The 25,239-nt window shown below is 47.1% G+C and overlaps 1 pseudogene; it reads right to left on the bottom strand.

The window, feature by feature from the left end:
* LOC139235483 (zinc finger protein 229-like) overlaps positions 1 to 25,239 on the bottom strand; it is a 60,109-nt pseudogene that overhangs the window by 27,074 nt on the left and 7,796 nt on the right.

A 25,239-nucleotide genomic window follows, 5' to 3' on the forward strand; every position in this document is an offset into this window, starting at 1 on the left:
ATGAGAGATGAGAGGCGACGCCCACATCCCATGAACGAATTTTTAAAAAGAGATGTGAGGTGTTTAAATTTGATCAAGGATACCAGCCAAATTATTAGAGACACTCCCTGTCCTTCAGAACCCGTGTCCAGGGGTGAAGCAGATGGGTTTATCTGATCATCTTTGGATTAAATGTTGTGCTCATTAAGCTGAGCACCTCGTGCTAGCATCAAACACTCTCCAGTCGGGCACAGCACGGGTTAGAGACAGAGTGAACCCATCGGTCGCTCCCCGACACAGATACTGAGGGACAAGGAGTGTCTGGGACAATGACATTTCGCACTCAATAAGGTATAAATTGATCCTGTACCTCTCCCATTAATCCTGGGCTTCACACGGGTCAAATACTGCTCCTGCTTCCCTTCCTGTAACAACACTGAGCTCAACCCAGACCAAAATGATCAGGGCTCCGGGAGGTTGGTTGTTAGGCACTGCAGTGATGTCATAAAGCAGGGCCATGAGCCCAGCTGGTCCTCTGCATGTCCCTTTAAAGGAGGAGAGCTGGGACATCCTGTCTCACACATCCCCCTGTTCATACTGAGAATACCTGGGGAAGGCCCAAGGCCCAGTTTGTGGAACACAACCAAAGGGGAAAGAGGAGGAGAGAAGGGGAGGTAAATCAAGGAGAAGGGACTGAGGGCCACCAAGCTTCAGTTTTAGAGCCTGTAACTTCAGGAGGGATCAGCGAGTTGTGTAGTTTCAGGATCCAGAGAGAGAACAAGGAGCAGATGGGGAGACTGGTGTGGATTCCAGCTGAGTGAGGATGTAGGGGGAGGGAGATTGTGTCCGGTTAGGGGTGTGGGAGGGACAAGAGAGGAAAAGTTAGAGGAGCAATTACTGCAGCAGTGTCCATCAATAGTGAGAGAGAGAAGGTTGGGTCAGAGTGGGCCCTGGACAGGCCAGTAAACTGTTCGTTTGCTGTGACCAGCTTTCCTTCTGACACAAATAGCCTCCTGTAGCCCACTGACAAAAAGAGCTCATTAAACGCCCAATGTCCTTTCGTCTGGTGAGGTCTCCCATTGTGAATCATGGATTGTTGTTAAAGCTTCTCATTCCGACTCGCTCACAGTGAGACAGTATCCATTGTCCCTTTTATTCCATGGGCTTCATCTTTGCCGGTATTGGTAACACGCCCGGGATCAGGAAACACAAAACCCAATTTGTGAATCACTTTCAGCTACTTGACTTAGTGTATGCCCGACAGCATCTCTCTCGCCTTCAATGTGTGAATAGAGCATCACGCCCGCAATGCTGGTTTAAGTTTATTTCCACGCAGCAAATCTATTTAAGAAAAGCCTGTAGGCCGATGAGACACTCTTCAGGTGCCAGTGTGCTGCTGGTTTGCCCGGCATTTTGCCTGTAATGGAAAATAACTGAACATTTCTCCCAGTGTAACCTTTGCTGTAATGAAATGTGTCTTTTAATCAGCCTCACGTCCTTGCTCATGTCTGCTGCAATTGTGTAGCAAGGGGATGTGTGAAGAGATGGTGTTTGTATGGAGATGTGAAACAAGGAAACGGTATCTGTATGTGGCAGTGACATAGCCTTGTGGTCAGAGGCAGAACCATGCACCGATATCCTTGTGCTTATGGTTTGAGCATGGTCAGTTCATGAACGCTCAAGCTAAGAGGTGCCAGGGATTGGAAGTGCCAGCTGTTGGCGATATGGGCAAGAGGCTGGCAGAGCACCCGTCCCAGCTCTTTTAACCCCCTTGGGTGGATATCATCCGCACCTTACACTGTCAAGATTAACCCGCACGGGTTGCTGTCAGTGAAGAGAGATGAGAAAGACCAAAGTGCCATTTGCCACTCTCAGTATAACCCTGAAGGATTTTGTCCGTGCTGAAGTTCTTCCCCCATATGATCCTCCCCGCAGCTTGTCCTCTCTGAGCTCTAGCCAGGTGATGCTAAACACTCGGGTGGGAAAGAGAAAAATCTGCAGCAATGTCTTGAAAGTAACACGAATTTATTTGTCGACATCCCAAATATTAATCTCCAGTCCAGTTACAGGAGTTTTCATCAGCGGAAACAAACCCAAACTGTCAGAATGAACATGGATCAGTCCGGTTGTGATTAACAGCAGCAATAACAGCATAATCCAACCCCTACAATCATTTGTGAACTCGCTGGTGCCTCAACAGATGGGATGACCGAGTGAATCCCTTCCCACACTCAGAGCAGATGAACGGCCTCCTCCCGGTGTGAATTCGCTGGTGTGCCAGCAGATTTGATGACTCATTGAATCCTTTCCCACACTCAGAGCAGCTGAACGGCCTCTCCCCAGTGTGAATTCGCTGGTGTGTCAGCAGGGTGGATGACTGAGTGAATCCCTTCCCACACCGGAACAGGTGAACGGCCTTTCCCCAGTGTGAATTCGCTGATGTATCAGCAGGTTGGATGACTGAGTGAATCCCTCCTGACACTTGGAGCAGGTGAACGGCTTCTCCCCAGTGTGAACTCGCTGATGTGTTTCCAGCTGGGACAGGTAGTTGAAACGTTTCCCACAGTCCCCACATTTACACAGTTTCTCCCCAGTGTGACTGCGCTTGTGTCTCTCCAGGTTGGATGATCGGCTGAAGCCTTGTCCACACACAGAGCACGTGTACACTTTCTCCCCCTTTGCATCGATAGTTGCAGGATGATAATCCATTCCCGATTAATCGAGTGACTTCGTCAGATGTTGATGTGATGTTTGGTTTGAGCCTCCGGTCAATAAATCCTCCCCTTTTAATACCCTGTAAAGTGAATTTCAGTCAAGAAAAAGGGTGGATGAGAGAGAACCCACAAAAACACAAAGGTACTTTTTGAAATTGAGCTTAATGAACTTGGTCATTTGTGGGGCCAGCACTAGAAATATTAACCATGAAAACTGCCAGTTTGTGGAAAAACCCAACTGGTTTATCAATGTCCTGCAGGAAAGGGAACCCACCTCCATTGACAGCCCAACATGGGGAATTGTTGGTCTCACTGGGCCAAGATATATTGGGAGCGAAACCCAGCAGCTTTTCCTCCATCTCCACTCCAGCTCAAACAGATGCAACAAACTGACCCACACAGGAGGCCAGGTATCCAAAGCGACTTTCTAACATTTGCAGCATAGTTGAGAGGCGATTTATTCTAAATTGCCCGAGATTTGTAGAATTGAGATTCTAGATTTTACATAAGAATATAAGAACATAAGAATTAGGAACAGGAGTAGGCCATCTAGCCCATCGAGCCTGTTCCGCCATTCAACAAGATCATGGCTGATCTGGCCGTGGACTCAGCACCACTTACCCGCCCTCTCCCCGTAACCCTTAATTCCCTTATTGGTTAAAAATCTATCTATCTGTGACTTGAACACATTCAATGAGCTAGCCTCAACTGCTTCCTTCGGCAGAGAATTCCACAGATTCACAACCCTCTGGGAGAAGAAATTCCTTCTCAACTCGGTTTTAAGTTGGCTCCGCCGTATTTTGAGGCTGTGCCCTCGAGTTCTAGTCTCCCCTACCAGTGGAAACAACCTCTCTGCCTCTATCTTGTCTATCCCTTTCATGATTTTAAATGTTTCTTTTAGATCACACCTCTTCATTCTGAACTCCAACGAGTAGAGACCCAGCCTACTCAATCTATCATCATAACGTAACCCCCTCATCTCCGGAATCAGCCTAGTGAATCGTCTCTGTACCCCCTCCAAAGCCAGTATATCCTTCCTTAAGTAAGGTGACCAAAACTGCATGCAGCACTCCAGGTGCGGCCTTACCAATACCCTATACAGTTACAGCAGGACCTCCCTGCTTTTGTATTCCATCCCTCTCGCAATGAAGGCCAACATTCCATTCGCCTTCCTTATTACCTGCTGCACCTGCAAACTAACTTTTTGGGATTCATGCACAAGGACCCCCAGGACCCTCTGCACCTCAGCATGTTGTAATTTCTCCCCAGTCAAATAATATTCCCCATTACTTTTTTTTCCCAAGGTGAATGACCTCACACTTTCCGACATTGTATTCCATCTGCCAAACCTTAGCCCATTCGCTTAACCTATCCAAATCTCTGCAGCCTCTCTGAGTCCTCTACACAACCCGCTTTCCCACTAATCTTAGTGTCATCTGCAAATTGTGTTACACTACACTCTGTCCCCTCTTCCAGGTCATCTATGTATATTGTAAACATTTGTGGTCCCAGCACCGATTCCTGTGGCACACCACTAACCACCGATTTCCAACCCGAAAAGGATCAATTTATCCCGATTCTCTGCTTTCTGTTCGCCAGCCAAATCTCTATCCATGCTAATACATTTCCTCTGACTCCGCATACATCTATCTTCTGCAGTAACCTTTTGTGTGGTACCTTATCGAATGCCTTTTGGAAATCTAAATACACCACATCCATCGGTACACCTCTATCCACCATGCTCGTTATATCCTCAAAGAATCCCAGTAAATTAGTTAAACATGATTTCCCCTTCATGAATCCATGCTGCGTCTGCTTGATTGCACTATTCCTATCTAGATGTCCCGCTATTTCTTCCTTAATGATTTTGCTTTGTACCGGAATCCAGGTCTGCGATTGGAGCGTGGGCTGGACCATCGAAACGGACCAGGTACAGCAGGCGATGCGGCAAGCAGCAGAGGAGTGGTGAGGTCGGGGTGGAGTAGCGACGGGAGATCGAGCCTGAGAGATTGCGGCCCACAAGAGGCGAGAATTTGGGGCTGAGAGATTGGGGCCAAGGAGAGGCAAGAGTTCGGAATGGAGAGATTGGGGCCAAGGAGAGGCGAGAGTTCGGGGAGGAGAGATTGGGGCCAAGGAGAGGCGGCAGTTCAGGGCGGAGGGTTTGGGTCCCACGAGAGGCGAGAGATCGGGGGAGAAAGATTGGGGCCCACAAGAAGTGAGAGTTCGGGTCTGAGAGATTGGGGCCAAGGAGAGGCAAGAGTTCGGAATGGAGAGATTGGGGCCAAGGAGAGGAGAGAGTTTGGGGAAGAGTGATTGGAGCCAAGGAGAGGCGACTGTTCGGGGAGGAGAGATTGGGGCCAAGGAGAGACTGGTGTTCAGGGCGGAGAGATTGGGGCCCACAAGCGGCGAGAGTTCTGGGTGGCGACATTGGGTCCCACGAGAGGCGAGACTTCGGGCAGAGAGATTGGGGCCCACGAAAGGCGAGAGTTCGGGGCGGAGAGATTGGGCCCCACGAGAGATGAGAGTTTGGGGCAGAGAGATTGGGGCCACAAGAGGCGCGAGTTCGGGGCCCGGAATAGGCAAGGGTCCAGGGACAGCATGGGTCAGACCACAATGCGATCTATGGGCAGTACAAGTTTGTGCACCAGGTCTGTGCAGCAGAGCTTGGTCTCCAGTCGTCTTGGTTAACCTTTGACTCCGGACCAAGACCTCACTCGATTCAGCCCGTGTGGTGGCTTGTGTGCAACGGTTACCCACGTTAAAAGAATCCACACACAAGCATCTTCCACACTTTAATATGTAGTTCGGGACCTGGAATATCAGGTCTCATAATGAAACATCTGTGAACTCATCCGTTTTGGTGTGGAAGTGGGTCATCATCGATTCAAGGGACTGCCTAATTCTATACTGTACAGGAGGCCAGGGAGTGACTTCCGCATTCAGTGCCCACCCTGATACGGAGCGGCTGGGAATTGCTGGACATGCTGTATAAATGCAAGTAGTTGTTTTCTTGATGTGGGGGAGACACTGCCCCCGGGGTTTGCTGGTGCCGGGCCCGGAGGCTTTGACACGCAGGCTGAGAGCCGCATTCGGTGTTGCCCGGGACCTGAGAGCCACACTCGGTGTTGCCCGGGGCCTGAGAGCCACTCTCGGTGTTGCCCGGGTCCTGAGAGCCGCACTCAGTGATGCATGGAGCCTGGTGCATGGGCCTGGGAGCCACACTCGGTGCTGCCCGGGACTGAGAGTCACACTCGGTGTTGCCTGGCGCATGAGAGCCACACTTGGTGATGCTGATGCCGTGCTCGCTCCAATCAGTCCCCAGGAGCCTCTCCGCACAGGGGCGTGCTCTCCAGGAACCAGGCCTACCCACGTTACCCCCCTGCTGATGGAGATAGGGCGTATTCCGATGGGCAGAGCACTCTGGGTAAGATCATCCGCCATTGTCACGGAGAGGACGCACAGGAGGCCATGCAGCCCATCCTGTCTGTGCCGGCTCTTTGGTGAAGCTGTTCAATGAGTCTAACTCCTCTGCTATTTACCCATTGCTAGGGATATTTTTCCCAGCAAGTATTTATCCAATTCCCTTTTAAAAGTTACAATTCAATCTACTTCCACAACCCTTTCAGACAGTGCAATCTGGATCATAACAATTCGCTGAGTAACAAATGATCCCACATCTCATCTCTCGTTATTTTGCCAATCATCGGATGTCTGACTCCTTTGGTTACCTACCCTAATGCCACTGGAAATACTTTCTCCATATTTACGCGATCTAAATCGTTTATAATTTTGTACATCTCCATCAAATCTCTTTTTACCCTTTCCTGCACCCTGGAGAAAACTTCAGCAGGCTCTCCACATCACGGAAGTCTCATCTTCCTGGAACCATTCCTTCTGCACCTTCTCTAAAAGCTTGCCATCATTACGAAAGTTTGAAGCCCAAACTTGAACACAATTCTCCAGCTGAGGCCTAACCAGTGTTTTATAAAGGTTTAGCAAATTAAACATCAAATGCTGATATTTCTCTGATGGGGTTTAAAGGGCGAGGTCCATCTAGTCAGTTGGATGTGTCAATGAGACTGTGAACCTAAAGAAGTGCATTTAGAGTGGAGAGCCAGGACATGCTGTGTAACCGGGCACAAACACTCCTGCACAGCCCACACATCACTTGTTTCCCATTTGGCATGAAAGTAATGTGTTAATTGCAACAATTCATTTTATTTGATTTCAAATAGTTTAGGATAGAAATTGAATCATGTTTCTATGATTTTTCCCCAACTCAGATTCAAGGCCTCAATTTTTCTCTTCATCTGTGTGCAGTCACAGGTTTCCAAACCTGAGACTGTATATTGGGATTCCAATCCTGGGACTGTACATGGGGATTCGAACCCTGGGAGAGTACTTGGGCATTCTAACACTGGGAGAGTAAATGGGGATTCGAACCCTGGGACCATACATGGGGGTTCTAACCCAGGCACTGTAAATGGGGATTCTAACCCTGGGACTGCACATGGGGATTTTATCCCTGGGCGAGATTGTGGGAATTCTAACCCTGGGAGAGTAAATGGGGAATCTAACCCTGGGACTGTACATGGGGATTCTAATGCTGGCATTGTACATGGGGATTCTGACACTTGGAATGTACAGAGCGATTCTAACCCTGGGACTGTACATGGGGAATCTGACCCTGGGACTGTACATGGCGTCCAGGCATTCGGGCCCCCTTCAGAGATGACTGAGCTTCTAATTCCCCGCAGTGCTCCAGGTGTGGTCTAGCCAGGGCTTTGTGCAGCTGCAGAGGGATGGCAGCACCCATGGAACAGTACGAAGGCAGGTAGCTTACTACTGACTTTCATTATAAACTTTTAATCAACTTGGGAAAACTTTTAAAACTTCAAGAGAAACTTTTAAACAACTTGGGGAAACGTTTAAAATCTCTGGAGAAAACTTTAAATAATTTGGGGAACTTTTTTTAAAACTCCGGGAAAAACTTTTAAAACTTCTGAAGAAACTTTTAAACAACGTGGAGGAACCTTTAAGAATAATTTTCTTCTAAAAATGTTTTATTAAGCAATTGAATACTGTACCCCAATCTAAATAGAAAATAGTTTGGTGTGTTTTATTAGCATCATTTCCAGCCATTTGAAACCAGGTTACTCACGACGATGCCCAGCAAGCAGGTGTGCCTCCGACCGCGACATCACCCGGCCCCTCCTGCGGCGGGCCTACATTCCTCCAGCAGCGGGCCTACATGTCTCTCCTTGTCAATGGCTGGACCTCTCCTTCCCCACTGGTGGCCTGGCTATGATTCTTTCACCCTCCTACTCCTTGCTGACCTCCCACTTGGAACTCCAGCAGACAACTGATTTCCTAATGGCTGCCCCCAACCAAGCCTCGGACCACCTACCAACAAGGGTGCTCCTCAATGCCGAGCTTGCAACCAACATTTCGCCTTTGGCAATTAGGCTCATACAGAAGTGCCTGGTCTCCAGTCGTCTTGGATCCCTTGCCACTGGACCAAGACCTTGCTCAGCTATGCCACCCCACGTTAAAATAACTCACACACAGGCATCTTCCACTCCGTTAACATGAAGTTATGGACCTGAAACGTCAGGACTCCCATTGGACAACTGCAACAGCAACAGGCCAGAATGCCGCAACACCATAGTTGCCCGGGAACTTAGAAGCTTTGACATCAACATCGCCACCCTAAGCGAGATCCGGCAGGCAGGGGAAGGCTAGCTCAAGGAACAAGATGGAGGTTACACCTTTTTCTGGAAATGAAAACCAGAGGAAGAACGCCACCTTCATAAAGTCGGCTTCGCCATCAAAATGAGCTGGTCGACAGCTGCAAAGACACTCCCTGTGGGGTTAACGAACGCCTGTTGAAGCTTCAACTCACCCTATCCCGGAACCAATGCGCCACAGTCATCGGTGCGTATGCCCCAACACTGGATGCAATGGATGAGACCAAAGAGGGTTTTTATTCCAACCTCGAAACATCCCTGTCCTGTGTCCCGGCAGGTGACAAACTGATCCTCCTCGGTGACTTCAATGCCAGGGTCGGCAAAGACACAGCCCTCTGGGGAGGCGTGATTAGCAGTGAGGGGGTAGGGAAAGCCAACTCCAGCATTATCCTACTCCTGACAAAATATCTAGAACATGAACTTCTCATCACCAACACCTTGTTCCGCCAGAAGGAAAAATACAAGGCATCGTGGCAACACCCTTCCTCCAAACGCTGGCACCTGCTCGACTATGTCTTCGTCCGAGCCAGGGATCGCAAGGGTGTGCGCATCACCCACGTCATGATAGGAGCTGACGACTGTTGGCCGGACGACCGCCTGACCCATCATCGACATTAACCCCAAAGTGGAGGGGACAGCAGAAGCAGTGCCGCAAGAAAGTCAATGCTGGGGCAATTAAAGACCCAGCTAAGACAGCCCTATACAGCCAACGCTTCACAGCTAACCTGACGTGCCTTGATGACGCTGAGATGCTGAAAGCCCACAGTGCTTGGTCTGCCCTCCAGGCCTCATAACCAGTGCCTGTGAAGAGACACTTGGTCATTCAACCAGAACACACGAGGACTGGCTTGATGAGAATGATCAGAGATCCAAGAATTTATATTTCTGAGGCTCAAGCAACAACCCAACTCAGGAGCAGCAAAGCAACACTACAGGCGGCTCAAAGCTGAGGTCCAACAAAAAACCTAGCACCTAAGGAACAGGTGGTGGATGGAAAAAGCACAAGAGATACAATAACTGGCCAATAGCCATGATGTGCGAGGATTATTTATGTCACTCAAGGCCACCTACGGTCCAAACTCCCAAGGCCCCACCCCACTGCTGGCCAAGAATGGGGAAACACTCATCAAGGACACCGAGGTTGTCAAGGCCCGCTGGAAGGAGCACTTCAAAGATCTCCTCAATCGAGATTCTGACTTTGAATCGAGTGTTCTCGATTCCATCCCACAGCATGCGTCCCGCCCCCACTTCAGTGAAACACCAACGTTGCATGAGGTAGGAAAAGCCATAAGACAGCTCAAGAACAACAAGGCTACGGGAGCGGATGAAATCCCTACTGAGGCGCTAAAGCATGGCGGAGATGCGCTGTTGGCACGAATACATGACCTCATCGCTCTCATCTGGAGGGAGGAGAGCATGACTGGAGATCACAGAGATGCAGTGATCGTGACCATCTTTAAAAAAGAGGCGGCAAGTTCAACTGCAGCAACTACAGAGGAATCTCTCTGCTAATCAGCCACTGGGAAAGTTTTTGCTCGAGTCCTCTTCAACCGTCTTCTCCCTGTGGCCGAGGAGCTCCTCCTGGATTCACAGTGCCCCACGGGGCACATCGGACATGATCTTTGCAGCGCGACAGCTGCAGGAAAAATGCAGGGACCAGCGCCAGCCGTGATACATGGGTTTTGTCAACCTTACAAAGGGATTTGACACTGTGAACCATGAGGCTCTATGGAGCGTCTTTCTCCAATATGGATGCCCTCAAAAATGTGTCAACATCCTTCGCCTGCTCCATGATGACATGCAGGTGATAATCCTTACCGACGGATCCATTACAGACCCAATCCACGTCGGGACCAGGGTCAAACAGGGCTGCATCATTGCTCCCACCCTCTTCTCAATTGTCCTCGTTGCCATGCTCTACCTCACAGTCAACAAATTCCCTGCTGGAGTGGAACAAAACTACAGAACCAGCAGGAAGCTGTTTAATCTTTGCCGCCTCCGGGAGAAAGTCCAAGATAACCCCAACCTCTGTCGTTGAGCTACAGTATGTGGACAACGCCTGTGTCTGCGCACATTCTGAGACTGACCTCCAGGATATAGTCGACGTATTTACTGAGAACACGAAAACATGGGCCTTACGCTAAATATCCGTGAGACAAAGATCCTCCACCAGCCAGTACTCGACGTACAACACTGCCACCCAGTCATCAAGATCCACGGCGCAGCCCTCGACAACATGGAGCATTTCCCATACTGCGGGAGCATATTATCAACAAAAGCAGACATTGATGAGGATATTCAACACCACCTCCAGTGCGGCAGTGCAGCATTCAGCCGGCGGAGGAAAAGAGTGATCCAAGACAAGGCCCTCAAAGCTACCATCAAGCTCATGGTCTACAGGGCTGTAGTAATACCCACCATCCTGAATGGCTCAAAGGCACGGACCATGTACAGTAGACACCTCAAGTCGTTGGAGATATATCACCAATGATGTCTCCACAAGATCCGACAAATCCCCTGGAATGACAGGCGCACCAACATCAGTGTGCTCGTCTAGGCTAACAGCCCCAGCATTGAAACACTGACCACACTCGATCAGCTCCGCTGGGCAGGCCACACAGTTTGCATGCCAGACATGAGACTGCCGAAGCAAGTGCTCTTTATGGAGGTCCTTCTTGGCAAACGAGCCAAACGTGGGCAGCAGAAACGTTACAAGGACACCCTCAAAGCCTCCCTGATAAAGTGCGACATCCCCACTGACACCTGGGAGTCCTTGGCCAAAGACCACCCTAAGTGGAGGAAGTGCATCCGGGAGGGCGCTGAGCACCTCGAGTCTCAATGCAGAGAGCATGCAGAAATCAAGTGCAGGCAGCGGAAAGAGCGTGCGGCAAACCAATCCCGCCCAACCCTTCCCTCAGTGACTATCTGTCCCACCTGTGACAGAATCTGTGGCTCTCGTATTCGACTGTACAGCCGCCAATAAAATCACTTCAGGAGTGGAAGCAAGTCTTCCTCGATTCCGAGGGACTGCCTATGATAATGATGAGATGGAGATTCTAACCCTGGGACTGAACATGGGGATTCTAACACAAGGATTCAATATTTCTGGCCCTTCTCTGTTACAATTATGTAGGACTTAACCCATAAGGTCGGTACTAAGCATCGCCTTTAGGGGAGATGGTGAGAAATTCGAGTGAAAATAAAATATCTGACCAATTCCTTTACCCACTGGGACCCGGTTAGAAACAGACACTATCATCGCTCACTTTGTTCCTGAACCAAGATGGTCGCGCATGCGCGCTGCGACTCACCGAATCAAGCTGGCCGAGCGCTGAACCCGCCTTCCTGCACGAAGATGGCCGCCGTTAGCCTGGGCCTGTGACCGGGAGAAAGCCCCAAAACTGCAACCGCCGATATGCCGGTTATTATTTCGGGCTTGCGGTGGGCACCGGTGCTTTATGAAGCCTTCCAATTGACCCGCTGGTCCATTGCGCCCCTCCTCCCGCTCAAATGGAACGCTTCTGCGGAGATCATGTTGCCCTTTTCTCCTTCGCCACTACATTCGCCGCGCATGCTCCAAAACCAGCCACGACGCGCGCCTGCGTACTGAACTCCTGTAGTTTGGGTTCTGCACCTTCTCGTCCGTGGTGCATACTGGGTAAATAACCCGCCATTTAAAAACTGCATTGGTGAATATAACAGGATATAATTTGATTGCATTGGGCATTGAACGATATTCATTCTGGCAGATATTGTTTGTTTCTGCTGATCTTAATAACCCCTATACCTGAGCTGGAGATTAATGTTCTATACAAATATTGAATAAATCAGCTTGGTTCAAACACAGTGTGTCGAATGTTTGATTTCTCCATAATAATATCTACTTAATGTTCTGTTACCGACTGTTCCATTTTGGGCCTTTTCTTACTCTAGATTATTTCACTTCTCACCCAGTTCATCTTTTATGATATCAAATCCCAAGGTTGTTCTGTTTGAGTATACGGCTTGTGGGTGTCATAAATTGAACCGGAGTGTCTCACGTTACACTCATATGATGTTCCTTTCAACCAACTATTGATTGAACTATGATGCTTTAGACGTGAAATCTATTATTTTGTACATTGTTTAACGATTTTTGAATGTGGTTACTATATGTAATAGTCTTTGAAATGTGTGATCTTTGTAACTGTCTTTGTTGATTTTGAAAGTTTTGTTCATATATATTCTTGTTACTTACATAGCTTGCAGAATTTCTTGCATCAAGATATTTGTTTAAATATTTCCATTATCGGGTCTTTAGCTCCTCCACTGATCCCTGTGAATAACCTTTGGTTCAGGACTGGGTTTGGGTGCGAGTTTAGGGTTTAGTGGTTGTGGTTATTTGTTAGGATTGGGGTTAGTGGTTGGGATTGTCAGTAGAATATTAGGCACCTTGGAATCCCTGGCCAAAGACCACCGTAAGTGGAGGAAGAGCATCCAGGAGGGCGCTGAACACCTCGAGTCTCATCGCCGAGAGCATGCTGCAAACAAGCGAAGGTAGCGGAAGGAGCATCTGAGAAACCAGACTCCTCACCCAGACTTTCCATCAATGACTGTCTGTCCTACCAGTGACAGTGACTATAATTCCCATATTGCACTGTACAATCACCTGAGAATTCACTTTTAGAGTGGAAGCAATTCTTCCTCAATTTCGAGGGATTGCCTATGATGATGATGATGAGGCTTAGGAGATAGTAATTCTCTGAACACCTCGAGTCTCAACGCCGAAAGCATGCAGAAATCAAGTGCAGGCAGCAGAAAGAGCGTATAGAAACTAGTCCCACCCACCCGTTCCCTCAACAACTATCAGTCCCATCTGTGACAAATCAGTGGCTCTCGTATCGGACTGTTCAGCCACCAAAGAACTCACTACAGGAGTGGAAGCAAGTCTTCCTTGATTCCGAGGAACTGCCTATGATGATGAGCAATTAACTTAGAAATCATTATTGACAATATAAGTGTCACTGGACGTGTCCTTTTCCATTTCATGCCTTTAACCTCATGCAGATGAGTCACAAAACTGCCGCACAAATTGTTCATTCAAAGAACCTTCTTTCCTGCAAGCCTCATTTCATCCCTTCTTCCACATCTCTACAAATCTCACCCAACGTTTAATTAGTGACGTTCGATTTTGGTATTTTGGAAAAAGAACAGACAGATACATTTGCTGCGCTGGTTGCATCAAATTATCAGCATGTCTGAAAAGTTCTTCTGACAATAACCTATTACAAAATTGAAAAAAATAGAAAAGCAAATTATAATTTAAATGGAGAAAAATTGCAAAGTGCTGCAATACAGAGGGAGTTGGGGGTCCTTGTGCATGAAACACAAAACTTTAGTATGCAGGTACAGCAATAAACAGAAAGGAAAATGGAATGATGACCTTTATTGAGAGGGGGATGGATTATAAAAGCTGAGAAGTCCTGCTACAACTGCACAAGGTATTGGTGAATCCAAACCAAGAGTACTGCATACAGTTTTCATCTCCGTATTTAGGGAGGAATATGCTTGCATTGGAAGCGGTTCAGAGAAAGTTCACTAGGTTGATTCCAGTGATGAGGTGATTGACTTATGAAGATAGGTTGAGTAGGTTGGGCCTATATTCATTGGAGTTCAGAAGAATGAGAGGTGATCTTATTGAAAAATAAAGGATAATGAGGAAGCTCGACAATGTTCTTGCAGAGAGGATATTTCCACTCACAGGGGAAACTAAAACTAGGGGGCAAAGTCTCAGAATAAGGGACCGCCCATTTAAAACTGAGATGAGGAGGAATTTCTTCTCTCAGATGGTTGTAAATCTGTGGAATTCTCTGCCCCAGAGAGCTGTGGAGGCTCGGTCATTGAATAAATTTAAGGCGGAGATACATTGATTTTTCAGCAATAAGGGAATAAAGGGTTATGGGGAACGGGCAGGAAAGTGGAGCTGAGTCCATGATCACATCGGCCATGAGCCCGACGCCTGTTCCTACTTCTTATGTTCCTGTACCAGGCCCTACCAGTCACCGTGTGATTCCACCGTGATATCTTTATCCATTTCTCACCTTTTGCCCTCACTAGAGGTGGTTTCACCATCATGACCATTGCCCACACTAAGACTCTCTAATCCCCGAATGGTGCACAAACGCCAGCATGGACTGGTAATTCCGAATGGCCCATTTGTGTACCGTATATCCTGTGTAATTTTGTAGTCTCAGTGTAAGTGGTCCCTGGAATTGGTGCCTCAGTGTAAGTGGTCCCTGGATTTGGTGTCTCAGTGTAAGTGGTCCCTGGATTTGGTGTCACAATGCGAGTAGCTTTTGGATTTGTTGTCGAAAGCATCCTCGTCACTGGGACTGAGTGCAAACCCGCAGCCCAGCATTGTATTCAGCACAGAATGATCCCACTCAGTCTATTCCCAATTAACACGGTCCACATTAATTCAACAGAAACAACCCAGTGCCCACAAGTAACTGCTGCCCCACATTTAACTTCAGTGAAACACGCAATTCTAAACATTTTAAAATAAAAATGAACCGCATCAAAGCACAACAGAAGTGATTAATTTCAGTAAATCCCCCTCACTCATACACCTCCTTCACCTCGACTCTTCAACTCCCTCTCTAATTACAACTCCTCACCCCAGCTCCTCTTTCACTCATACAATTTAATTTTTACCATCAGTTACAGCAATGATCTACACTGGAGGTAAATCTCAGGAGCTTCTGTGTGACGGTGCGATGATACTGGACAATAAAGCGCAGAGACGACAGGGAGGGGGGGAGGAGCGGGGCTGCTCATTATCCTCGATGTGATTTAATCCGCTTTCCCACTGATTGCTGCAGACAGACATGGTCACCTTGTAACAGAATGGTCAGTGTGACGTCACGTTCTGAACAAGAGCACACAAGACAATGTGTTATCAATAAATGGTAAAGTTATTAAACACCCCGCAATTGCATTGTAAACAAAATGGAAATAAATTGTTGGAAAATAATTGGCGAAGATAATTATTTATCTCTGTGCAATTGACTAGCAAACATTAAGAGTGTCGTGTTTTCTTTACACACACACATAAATATTTTTATATATAGCAAAGACTGTGTGTGTGCCCTTTTCAATTGTTCTGCTCAACCCGACATTGATCGATGTGGAATTTAGGACCCGGCGACAGCCCATCCGGCGGTGCTTGCTGGGTCAGGATACAAAGAGACCGTGCGCTGTTCCTCCTCCCACTGCCTGGGGGAATGGGGCAGATATTTAAAGGGACAGGGACTCCCCTTTCTCTGCTACTTTATAGTTAAAGGGACAGTCCAGTTTATCTTGGGGTGTCGGAGGACTTCACTAACCGAGCTCCCATTAACAGTCTCTTCCTTCTGTACTGTGCAGTGATTGTAAAGCTGTCCATTTCAGTGACTTGATCATTTCTAAAATGACTCATTGATTTTGATGATCCAATTGTATAATTTGGAAAGAGTCCAGATTTGTGCAGTGTGACAAAGATTTCATTTAAAGGTGGAGTAAAATTTGTTTCAAAATATTCTTTTCTAACCGTTCCCCAACCCCCCAAATTTTAGAACACTACAATACTGACTAGGAAGGTCCCAAGTTCAATCCTTGATCTCGGCTGTTGGTTGACCTCAGCCAAGGCAGAAGTTCAGGGGTTATAATTGTCCTCAGTACCATTGGGCTAAATAAGAGTAAAAATCAGCCACTGCCCCTGCTCTTCAGACCGATCAAGTGACATCAACTGGGAAGTGTGTGGATGTCATTTGAGGACAGGATTTGAGGCTGTGATGCCTACCACAGTGGGAATCCTGCTGGCACTCACTGTGTCGACTGACGGTGAGGCACGAGAGGTTTACTAATGTCTGTGGAATTGCACACAGCCAGATTCAGCACATTCTGGAGATAATACATCTCAGGCGATGAAAGGAATGTTGATTTTAGAGAGTGAGGATGGAGGGGAGAGCCTTGAATAAGGAATTTACAGCTTAGGGGGGACAGGAGAGGACAGGATGTTCTGTAGAATCTGGAATAGTGTGTTCTGAATTTCAATCCTTTACTTAAAGTAACAACGTTTGTAACCACCATTTGCAGGGTATTAGAAGAGGAGGATCTGCAGCTGGGAAACTCAAACCAGACATCACGTCAAGATTTGACAGATTCCCTGGATTGATCAGGATCACCTTATCATCAGCCTTTGCAAAAACACCAATCACAGCGGGGAGAACAGGACACATGTTGTGTGTGTGGATGTACCTTAAACAATCGTTCAGCCTGTGAGACTTGTGCGCCCACCTGACTCAACACTGCAAATGTGGGGACAGTGGGAATGGATGCTGTTGCACGTGGACAGTGATTCAGTCGCTCATCTCACCAATTGACATTCGAGGCGTTAGATAACAGGTTTTCTCCTGTGAATATAGAGCTAGGTTATTAGGCTGTGATGTGTTTACTTATTCATCTAGTTGATTCTAAACCTTTGCCAATTATTTGATGTGATTGGGTTAGAGAGCGATGCTGTGAGGTGTTTTGGAAAAATATTTCCGAGACTGTATAATATATAAAGAGAGGTTTATTAAATCGGAGACAAAGCTTTGGGAGACGTGTTAGATACCCCTGTCTCTGAACCAGCTTCTCAATTTGATATCTCAAGTGAGGTTATTTTATCTTACAAATTACGTCACTTTACATCACGTGCTTCAGCACTAGTCCTTAAGTCCAATCGTCGCATTACAAGGTTTACAAAGCTTTTCATACAATTGCAGTCCAAGGCTGAGCTCTTGATATAAACCAGCCTCGCATTGTGACAGGAATTATATACATCCAAGAGGACTAGTTCCCCTTTTATCAACAAAAAAACAAGTGGCAGGCTTTTTGGCACCGGTATCGACAAACATACCCCCAATTATCTCTCCAGTCATTCATTATCTCACTTTCCGATCTTCATAACGTAAGGTCAGCATACCTTGAAGTCTAACTGTGTTTTTTTGTATAAAGCATATTGCATCAGTATTGTCCATTACAAAATTCATTCAAGGGGAAAATAAAAACAAATGTTTGATCCTGTATACTAGTCAAGTATATGTCCAAAAATCCGCTCCAACATTACTCCCCCTTTTGGCCCTGGAGGATGTTCACGAAATCCAGATGGCCACAATGATAGCAGCATGGTGTCATATATTCGTCCTTTGGGATATGTTACTTCCCTGATGTTCCATATGTCCACCTTGCCTGTAGATCCAGGCTACCCTTCAAAGATAGTGGTCAGTGTCAACATCGTCTGTTTCTTCATCCTTGGTGTTTTCAGGTATTTCCATCAGGTGTGCTGCTGCTTCTTTGGCGATGACACTGGCTACTGGATCAGTCGGGCCTTCATAACTTTACAGCAGATGTTTAAACACCCGATAATCAGACAGCAAGTAATTATTATTACAACCAGAATAATTACTCCATGCATAAGATAGGACCCCCAGGATTCCCCTAACAGCCAGTCAAACCAGCCAGATCCACCTGCTGTCGTGGATAACTTCTTTACCTCCCTTCTTATGTGATCAGCGAGGTTGGTTATGTTTTCTGAATTATCGGGAATGTAAGTGCAACATTCAGCTCCAATTAAGGCACATGTGCCCCCACTTTGTGCTAGTATCTAGGGCCAAACGGTTCTGGAGTACCATTGTGCGTATGGCTACCATTTCAGCCGTTATGCCCTCCATTGCTTCAGCAGTGTCTTTAACTATCTCTTCCAGTACCCTATCTCGGTTACATAATTCATCCATGGTGCGTCCTATCCTGAATGGGAGCATCATGACCCCAAATAACCTCTCTACCGGGGTAAGAGCTCGTCTTATTCGACCTGGTGTCTGTACTTCTGCTAAAGTATGTACCCGTCTGACAAAGGGGACCACATATCCCAAATAACAGGACCCCCTCCAGTCCTGTGGCAACCAGAGGTAGGCCTTGTGCTCGCACACAAAATAAGTGCCATTGTGTGCTGTTAGATTCGATCCCAATCTCTCTCTCTCAGCCCCCGTCGCCATCTAATCTTAGGGTCCCAGTCCTGGCTACTTGTCTGATTCTTCAAACCCTCCATTTCAAGGAACCCCTGGTTTATTGTTTCGCTGTCTGTTATGTTCCACCTGGTGAGGTTAAAGTATTGCGTACAATTGCTATATCCTGCTCAAAACCTGTTTCCTCATCAGTCAGGTTTCGAGTGAAACAAATGTCAGTGGTGGGTCTTCCAACTTCTGAGGTGTTGGTCAAAACCAGGAGCGGGGGTCGTACCGACCTATTGTATTCCGGCTGGTACCATCCGTCAATGTATCCAAAAGGTAACCGCCCCATCTCCATGTTTCTTTATTACCCACTCCGCTACTTCCGAAATGTTAAGGGAGATTGACCTCAAAGGGATGCCTCCGTTGTTATGTATGGGGATGTGCAAACATACCCAGCAAATGCAAAAGTTCGCATTTTGTGCATAAACATAAGACATGTACAAAAAGGTATTCACATGTAACTCTCGTTTCAGTCTAGCTAGCAGGCCGGACCAAACACGAACTGTGATAATCGCACAGATCGCAATATATAGTTTCATCTTATTACTCTATAATTAACAAATAGTCAAAATGGCCATATGGCTTGCTTGAAGAATCTTTCGCTGTCAATCTGTAAATAGACAAACAACAACAACTAATACGTGTGCTAAACGGCTGGTTCAAAAACATTAAGCTGGGTCCAATGCTTCCATTGTCCGTTCCCTTTAACATCGATGCAGGCACAAGTCTCCCCGCTGATTATAACCTCATATAGTCCTATCCATTTTGGGGCAAACCCCAGTTTTCCCGGGAGGACCCTTACCATAACGCGACTTCCCGCCAACGGGACTTCAGGGAGCTTTGTAAGCTCTGCTTCCGCGTCTCTTTCTTCCTGATTGTCCCTAACTAATTTACGCATCCCTTTTAATTGAGTACTTAGTTCCAAAACATACCGTTTTATTTTGTCTTTTAATGGGCCTACATCGGCCCCCCCTGTTATGATGTTCTCTGGTAATTGCATCGCCCTCTCCTCGTAGGACTGCTCCTGGGCACGGCCAAGGGTGCCATCAGCCGGTCCAGGCAGCGGGCGGTCGAGGGGGTCGTTCATCCTGACTGCCTGCCTCTCTTCCGCTCTTACATCCGGTCCAGGGTGTCCTTGGAGATGGAGCACGCGGTGTCCACCGGTACGCTCACGGCCTTCCGCGAGAGGTGGGCACCTGAGGGACTGGAGTGCATCATCACGCCCGGCAACCAAATTTTAATTTGATTTTACGTTTTTTAAGTTTAATTTGTTTTAATTGCCGGTGCTTTTAGTGTCCCCCTCTCCTTTTATAGGGGGCACTGGAAAAAAGGAAAAATTTGATTTTAGTGCCCAAAAAAAAAAAAACACAAAAAAAACCCGAAAAAAAACCAAAAAAAGGGCCTTGTAAATGTCTTGTGTCTGTCATCCAGGTCGGGTGGCACGGATACATGTTTTATGTTTTGCAGGTAGACTCTAAAAGAAAAAATAAATAAGAAAAAAAAATTGCATCGCCCTTCCTGTCATTAGTTCATAAGGGATTAATCCGGTTGTCCGATTTGTCATGGCTCTTAACTTCATCAATATAATGGGTACTACTTCCGTCCACGTTTTTCCTGACGTTTGCATGGCCTTTTCCAGGGCGTTCTTAAGGGTATGGTTCATGCGCTCTACCATCCCAGAACTCTTCAGGTGGTAGGGGATGTGGAATTTTTGTTTTATGCCCATCAGCTGGCATATTGTTTTTACAATCTTTCTGGTGAAGTGGGTGCCTTGGTCAGAATATCCTAACCACTGTTGAGGCAGTGCAATCACGTGTGGGGACAGCTTCTACCCACCGGGTAAATTGATCTATAATCACTAGGCAATATCTTTTCTCCATGAGATGGGGACAAAGGACCTGTGAAATCAATTTGTACATGTTCCCATGGCCCCCGTGGACGGGGCTGGTGTCCCATTTTAATTTTAATGGGCCGGCCTGGATAATATTGTGCGCACGTAATGCATCGATGGCAATGTTTGGTGATATCTCTCCCCATCCCTTTCCACCACCAATCTCTCCCAAGACTCCCGGTCATGGCCTCTCATCCTGAATGAGACAGGCCATGATGCAACTCCAATAAGGTATTCTGTATGCATTCAGGCGCCATTACCTTGTCGTTTCGTCTCCAAACGTTATCCTTCCCTTGCGTTGCGCCCTGCTTTGTCCACATACCTATTTCCTCTTCAGAAGTTTCCTGGTATAGTTTCTCAATACTTATCTGTTCGTCTCGGGTCCCAGCAGCACTGACTTAATTTTAATAATTTAAAATCATTATCAATGGAGTGTGTTTTTTACCTCTTCAAATTCTTTTTTTTTTCCAATTGAACCAATATCTTTTTCACAGCTGATATCAACTGGTATTTAGTAAGTTATGTCTTTATCCATCGCAAACACCCCTTTTTTTTCCAGCACCTAATTAGTGCATTACGTCTTTTTTTTTTAGATCACCTTTCTTCAAATTAGGTTTTGTATTTAAAATCATCAGACAATCGAAGACACTTGTTTTTTCCAATCGTTCAATTTGTTTATTTTCAAAGTTGTGTCTTTATCTTTTTATTTTCTAAACTGCCAAAACTTACTGTTTTAGTCTTTTGCAAAGTCCATTTTACACCTTCACAGATAGCTCACCACTCGCCCAGGAGTTTCACCTGATCCCTGAAGGTATTTCTAGATTTAAAACTTTTTTTTTTTACTGATCTAGAAGCTTTTGTGTCAAGGTTTTACACAAAGGAAAATGCGAGCGTTTTAAAAGGCATTCTTTATCTCATTCCTCGACTAAATTTATGTCTTTCAACCCAATTGCATGTTTTCTTTCGACAAGTAAGTGAGCGTGACAAATAAATTCTTTATTTTTTTACTACCAGGACCATGAATTTTTATCTTTTATTCAACAAACCTATCCTTTGTGCATTTCCTAGCTCTGTAACTTATTATCCGTATATATCCACACCTGCGTTTCTAACATAAAATGTAATACCAGAAGGTTCACACTTTCTTAAACTTCCCATATACAGGACAACACAACGAAGGGTTAAAAAAACTTTCACTCTGTTTGGAAAAAGTGGTGGAGCTAAAACAGGCAGCCACTCCATACCTTCCCAAACAGGCTTTTCATTCATTCCGCTGTCAAAATCACACAAGTATTCTCATTCAAAATAGACATCACAAAAGTCTCTCTTCATTCAACAAAGCTTAAGTCTGGCCAGTTCTATTTTTGGATCCATATGTCACTTAAGATAGTCACTATCAGCTTTCTTATGGCATTAAGTAATTACGCAAGTTACAATTAATGATAGGAATTAATTAATGACCCGGGCAGCCCGCGTTTTACATTCCCTTCTTTACCTTCCATGTTCGCCAGTCTCGGACGTTTCCCTTTGTTTCTGTAATACTCGCGGCCACGACTACTCTGTGGAGTTCCTTTGTCTTCGCAACAAAGCTAGCGTGTTTCCTTACGACCGGAGTTTCACCTCTAGGTTGGAGTGATCAGCTCCCTTCTGCACCGACCTTATTTACTAAAGGGACAACTCAAACTGGTTAGTCAGCCTCCTCCTGCTATCTACTTACTCGTATCTTATACACTATCCCGTCGTGCTCATACACCTCTCTCTCAGTCTCTAACACCAGATTCCAGATACTGTCTTAAGTGATCACGTCTGATCGGACAGTATCCTGTTTGTGACGCCATTTTGTTGTGTAAAAATATTTCCGAGACTGTATAATATATAAAGAGAGATTTATTAAATCGGAGACAAAGCTTTGGGAGAAGTGTTAGAGCCCCCTGTCTCTGAACCAGCTTCTCAATTTGATATCTCCAGTGAGGTTTTTTATCTTACAAATTACGTCACTTTACATCACGTGCTTTAGCACTAGTCCTTAAGTCCATTCATCGCATTACAATGTTTACAAAGCTTTTCATACAATTACTGACCAAGGCTGAGCTCTTGATATAAACCAGCATCGCATTGTGACAGGAATTATATACATCCAAGAGGACTAGTTCCCCTTTTATCAACAAAAAAACAAGTGGCAGGCTTTTTGGCATCGGTAAAGACAAACATACCCCCACTTATCTCTCCAGTCGTTCATTATCTCACTTTCCTATCTCCATAACTCAAGGCCAGCATACCTTGAAGTCTAACTGCGCTTTTTTGTATAAAGCACAATGCATCAGTATTGTCCCTTACAAAATACATTCAAGGGGAAAATAAAAACAAATGTTTGGTCCCGTATACTAGTCAAGTATATGTCCAAAAATCCGCTCCAACAGGGGCACACACTCAGTCCAGTATCTGAAAGTGATTAAGAGACTGGGTTTTGTGTTTAGTGATCCCGGGCGTGTTTCTGACACCTTTGCTCGATACCAAGGCAAGGAGAGGTACTCTGGACGGTAAGAGGAACTGGGACTTGTCCCTGAGAGTAACCAAAGATATGAGACTGAAATAATGTAGAGTTAGAAAGTAGAAAATGCACAAAATGGTACAGTCGGTAACAGGAAATAACTTAGTCCCCTCTTATCTTGGAGACATCAAATATAGACAAACTCTGTTATTTAAAATATCAAATTATTAAACTCCAGCCCAGTTATAGGGGTTATTCACATCAGCAGAAACAAATTCCAACCAACACAAGAAACAAGATTCAGTCAGGAAGCCATTAACACCAGCAATAACAGCAGAATCTAACCCCTGCAGTCACTTGTGAACTCGCTGGTGTGTCAGCAGGTTGGATGACTGAGTGAATCACTTCCCACACTCAGAGCAGGTGAACGTCCTCTCCCCAATGTGACTGTAATGATGCATTTCCAGTTTACAAGGTTGGGTTCAGTTCTGCACCCGCTGTGCACAGAGTGAGAATAAAATCAATGAGCTGCTGATTCTCTCTGCTGGACACTGCATCTTTTGCGCTGGTCCAATAGGGTGAGCCCATGCTGCCCCAATAAGGTGAGCCTGGGATGGCCAGTAGGCTGAGCATAGGCTGGCCCAAAAGAGTGCAATTGAGTGGCCCAATAGGGTGAGCCCGTGCTTGCCCAATAGTGAGATCCTGGGCTGGACCAATAGGGTGAGCCCAGGTTGGCCCAATGGGGTTATCCCAGGCTGGCCCAATAAGGTGAGTCGGGCTGGCCCAGAGTCACAAGGCAACAATCAGCACAAGAAGACTCCCTTTCAGGGGCCACTGACCTGGTCACAAACATGTGGTCCAATCAAACTGACAGACAACCTGAAGCCCCGCCCACCCATTGTCCCTGCTGAAAAAGCCACGCATGCGCCGCGAGACCCGCCCAGACCAAGATGGCGGCCGCTCAGCACGATCTCCCACGCCCCACCCTGACCAAGATGGCGAAGATGGCGGCCGCTGAGCCCGCTCCCGCCACCTGACCAGTATGGCGGCCGCTGAGCCTGCTCGCCCCGCTCTGACCAAGATGATGGCCGCTGAGCCCACTCCCCCGGACGCTCATTGACCGTGTCTGTAACCGATGGGTAAACACGGGGTCTGCAGGCTGTGATTCGAGGCCTGGGGACGAGCCCGGGTGTGTGTGAAGCGGATGGTGCGGAGTGTTGTCTCTCGGGCCTGGGCCCACACTCCCCGGGTTTAGTAAGCCAGGGAACTACTGGTTCTGCACTTTGTGATTGACAAGTGGCAAGCCCCGCCCCCTCCTGGCCCGAATCATTCCATGCAGGTGGTGCAGGGAAATAGGACTGGGGTAAGGCACTTCGGCTGGGGGAGACATGTACTGGGACTGGGGGTAGGCACTTCAACTGGGCGAGGGATACACTTGGACTGGGGTAAGGCACTTCGGCTGGGGAGGGATACACTGGGACTGGAGTAAGGCACTTCAAATGTTGGAGGGATACATTGGGACAGGAACAAGGTACTTCAACTGGGGGAGGCACACACTGGGACTGGGGTAAGGCACTTCCACAGAGGGAGGGTTACAGTGGGACTGAGGTAAGGCACTACAGCTGGGGATGGCATATACTGGGATTGGGGTAGTGCACTTTGGCTGAGGAGGCATGCACATGGGACTGGGGTAAGGCACTACGGCTGGGGGAGGCATATACTGGGACTGGGGTAAGGCACTTCAACTGGGGGAGGGATAAACTGGCACTGGGGTAAGGCACTTCAACTGGGGGAGGCATACACTGGGACTGGAGTAAGACACTTCGGCTGGGGAGCGAAACACTGTAACTGGAGGAAAGGCACTTCAACTGTGGGAGGGATACACTGGATCTGGAATAAGGCACTTCAACTGCGGGAGGCTCACACCGGGACAGTGCCAAGGCACTTCAGCTGGGGAGGGATACCCTGGGACTGGGGTAAGGCACTAAGGCTGGGGGCGCATATACTGGGACTGGGGTAAGGCACTTCAACTGGGGCAGGGATACACTGGACCGGGGTAAGGCACTTCAACTAAGGGAGGGATACACTGGCACTGGGATAAGGCACTTCAACTGGGGGAGGGATACACTGGGACTGGGGTAAGGCACTTCAACTGGGGGAGGGATTCCCTGGGACTGGAGGAAAGGCACTTCAACTGTGGGAGGGCTACACTGGGTCTGGAATAATACACTTCAAATGGGGGAGGCATAAACTGGGACTGGGCTAAGGCACTTCAACTGGGGGAGGCATGCACTGGGACTAGGGTAAGGCACGTCGGCTAGTGGAGAATATACTGGCACTGGGG

This window comes from Pristiophorus japonicus, chromosome 23, assembly GCF_044704955.1.
Source record: "Pristiophorus japonicus isolate sPriJap1 chromosome 23, sPriJap1.hap1, whole genome shotgun sequence".
Classification (NCBI taxonomy): domain Eukaryota; kingdom Metazoa; phylum Chordata; class Chondrichthyes; family Pristiophoridae; genus Pristiophorus; species Pristiophorus japonicus.